At 39.8% G+C, this 3,972-nt stretch overlaps 1 long non-coding RNA gene across 1 annotated transcript; it reads left to right on the top strand.

The window, feature by feature from the left end:
• The first annotated feature begins 1,002 nt into the window (after positions 1–1,002).
• On the top strand, positions 1,003–1,493 carry LOC131598997 (uncharacterized). The gene is made up of 2 exons (XR_009282484.1): positions 1,003–1,138; positions 1,226–1,493. It is a non-coding gene; the product is annotated as an uncharacterized LOC131598997 (long non-coding RNA).
• The last annotated feature ends 2,479 nt before the right edge of the window (positions 1,494–3,972 follow it).

Here is a 3,972-nt window from a genome sequence, read left to right as displayed (position 1 = left end):
TTTGTTCTTGAAGATGCAGTGATTGAAGGAGTTCGTTGAATGGTTATTGATGATGGTGAACAGCGATGATGATGATTGAAGAGGTCGAGAGAGAGATTGAATTGTCAGAATGATGAAGGATGAAGAGAGTATTGGAGAGTGAATGAGTTTGAGGGAGATGAATTTGAATGAAGTGGATGATGCTGATTTGCATAGATTGATGGAGGTGGAGCCTGAAAGATGATGGGTGAATGTGAAGAAGAACTTCCATGTGATTCAGAGAGTCTCATATATATAGGTGTGTTTCTCTCTTTTGCTTTTCTGTTATGATCTGTTAGATGATTCTGTTAGGGTTGTTAGGTTGTTAGGAATCAGTTACAAACTGTTAGGAATTGGTGATAATGCTGTTATTGGTGGTTGATGAGTGTTAGCAGAGTTTGTTGAAAGTTAGTTAAGGGTTAAAAGGTGGTTACAAGTTGGTTTAGGGAATTAGAAAAAGTTAGTTACAAAGATGCTAGAGATTAGTTAGTTATGAATTGGCTAATAAGTTAGGGAATTCTGTTAAACTGAATGTTAAGTAGTTAATGAAACAGGGCTGAACTGTTAGAAATGCAGCTGGTTTTGAACGTGTTGGTGATGTGTATGTATGTATGTGTGGATGGTATTTAAGTACATGTATGCAAGGCTGATTTTTTGTATGTTGAATGCAGAGAATTGGAATCTTTTTCTGAACCGGTTTACTCGGTCTTTTAATGCAGGATGGATTGGATTTCATGTATGTTTGCTTGATGGATGTATGGTATGTATATTAATGAGTATTTTTGTGAGGTCTGATTGTTGAAAAAGGTTAGATTTTTATAGGTTAGAGATGGTTGAGTTTCTGTTTTAGTTCAGTTTTTTCTGTTAGCTCTCCTTTTGTTAGTTAGTGAGCTGGCAATAGGTTTGAAAGTTTGTTAGTTGGTTTATTGGTTATGCAGGTCTGAACTAATTTGGATTGTGAACTGATGCATCTCTTGATTATGCAGGTTTGGTGAAGCCATGGTTCGATGGAGTTTCTTTGGAAGCCTTGGTGTTATGAAGTAACTTCTAATGGCGACGACACGAAGAAGAGCTGATTTAAAGGTGCTGAAGAGATACAAGTCTTACGAAGCCAGACTTGGTTGGTTATTTTTCTGGACTGGATTTGTGTTTTTGTATATATTTGCACTAGTAGTGATAACTTTCTCTTCTTTGTGACATGTTGCAGCATGCTGTGATTAGCACTGGAAATATGAATCTGATGTGTACCATGAACATGAGCAAAGAGCTTTCATAGTGGCCATGCTTGGAACTTGATGAAGATAAAGAGTGATGCTTGGATTTGAAGAAGCGAAACAAGTTTTTAGGAGTCAAACCGAGTCTTGTTTAATAGTCATAGTATTTGGTCAAATGTTGTAAAAATGAAGGGTTTTCTTGTAGTTTCCCAACTTTGTTCTTGTACTGCTTTGTAATTACACCCTTGAATTTTGTATTTATGAATTTGACTCTTTTGAGATGTAATGTTGGCTTGTATTTTGAGTAATGAATGAAATTTCCCTCCATTTATGACTTTTGAATTTCCAAGTCCTTCTCCCTTTAACTTTGATTGCAAAACCGAACCTTGACTTTAATGTTCGGACCATAAGTGGTTTGTACTACAAGTAGTGAGCACTATGAAGGGATCCTGAGATCTTGAGCACCACAAGTCTTGTGTCATGAATAGCAAAAGAGAACCAATCACGACCATTTGATCAATCCTTTTATATCCCAATGTTGAGATACAATTGAATTGGAACCAACAAGAGCTTGTTGAATTCACGCTGATACCCTCACTCCCATATGAAGTTCAATAGCCCCAAATGCTCGCCAGCTATTTAGGGAACTAACCCCTAGAAAGAGATCTATCAACCAGTTGATCAATCAAGCATAGAGAACCCTAAATTCAATGGAGTTCATGATCACTGAGTTCATAGGGAAATAAACCCTTTGAGGAAATAGATAACCTTTTGCCAAGACATATGTGAAACTCCAGCTTGCATATGTGAAACTCCTGCTTGCTTCGTGACCCTCGATCCCATGCTTTTAGACGTTTTAGTTAATGAATGAATGCAAAGTCATGTTAACGCCCTAATGGAGGTATGCAGATGAATGTAAGCTAGATAAGATTAGGAGGGTAGGACAAATTTGGGGTATGACAGCTGCCCCTATTTAATCGTCTTAAACCTGAAGGTGAGATTGGCGCTAGCCTTTCGAACGTTCAAGGTAGAAGAAGATTAAATATCAAGACCTGAAATTTGTCCTAAAGAGAAGATGGTGTAAGTGATATCCTTATTTTTGTTTTTGCTTTGATATCTGCTGGGGAAAAAGAATTTTTTATTTTTGTTTTTCTGGTGGAAGAATTTATGGTGAGTAATGGTTGAATGGTGATAGTTTGTAACATGGTAACGGTGCCAATACAAGGTTCTCGATGGAAATGATTCTATTGTATGAAACCGTGGATGGAAAATACGGGTTCGATGGAATGATAGGATCTACGATCCACAAGAATGAAAAGACGAGGATAAGGTCAACGGACCTACGATCCACAAGAATGAAAAGACGAGGATAAGGTCAACGGACCTACGATCCACAAGAATGAAAAGACGAGGATAAGGTCAACGGACCTACGATCCACAAGAATGCAAAGACGAGGATAAGGTCAACGGACCTACGATCCACAAGAATGCGAAGATGAGGATAAGGTCAACGGACCTACGATCCACAAGAATGAAAAGATGAGGATAAGGTCAACGGACCTACGATCCACAAGAATGAAAAGATGAGGATAAGGTCAACGGACCTACGATCCACAAGAATGCAAAGAGGAGGATAAGGTCAACGGACCTACGATCCACAAGAATGCAAAGATGAGGATAAGGTCAACGGACCTACGATCCATAAGAATGCAAAGATGAGGATAAGGTCAACGGACCTACGATCCACAAGAATGAAAAGACGAGGATAAGGTCAACGGACCTACGATCCACAAGAATGAAAAGATGAGGATAAGGTCAACGGACCTACGATCCACAAGAATGACAAGATGAGGATAAGGTCAACGGACCTACGATCCACAAGAATGAAAAGATGAGGATAAGGTCAACGGACCTACGATCCACAAGAATGCAAAGAGGAGGATAAGGTCAACGGACCTACGATCCACAAGAATGCAAAGATGAGGATAAGGTCAACGGACCTACGATCCATAAGAATGCAAAGATGAGGATAAGGTCAACGGACCTACGATCCACAAGAATGAAAAGACGAGGATAAGGTCAACGGACCTACGATCCACAAGAATGAAAAGATGAGGATAAGGTCAACGGACCTACGATCCACAAGAATGACAAGATGAGGATAAGGTCAACGGACCTACGATCCACAAGAAATATTGAAAGCACTTAGACTGGGGATTGGGGATTGGTAGAACCAAGTATCGGCACCGTGGGTGGAGGAGGTTTGTAATGGAGTAGCAGATATCAATTGGAGTTCGTAAGGACAATTTATGTGGGGATGTATCATTGTCTTGATTGAGGGATGATTTGTATTATCTGGCTTATGCTTTGTATGCATGTTTGACTTTTTCATGGCGTAATGTTCCGCTTTTGGCGGATATGCTACGCTTTTGAGGATGCAAACGCTATATGCAATGGATTCTATATGCAAAGAGTGCCAAATAAAGGCCCTTGGGGGAACAGAAGAAGGATCATTGGGGTCCGTTGTCTTGTGATCTTGAACCATCATTGTGAATTGATATCAGAAACCCTACAGTACCAAAGATTATTGGTAACTGCGTTGAGGGTTAGAACATAGCCCTGCTGGGGATGAAATGATTTTGCTCGACTTTCCTTACATCCTAAGCTGCTTGGGGAATCACAAGTTTTGAGAGACCACTCTTCGTCTTCCATGTGAGAGAGGGATATGGACCTTTCCATG

The sequence above is a fragment of the Vicia villosa genome, linkage group LG4, assembly GCF_029867415.1.
Source record: "Vicia villosa cultivar HV-30 ecotype Madison, WI linkage group LG4, Vvil1.0, whole genome shotgun sequence".
Lineage (NCBI taxonomy): Eukaryota > Viridiplantae > Streptophyta > Magnoliopsida > Fabales > Fabaceae > Vicia > Vicia villosa.
Note: the sequence above shows the minus strand (reverse complement) of the source record. Positions and strands in the feature narration are given on the sequence as shown.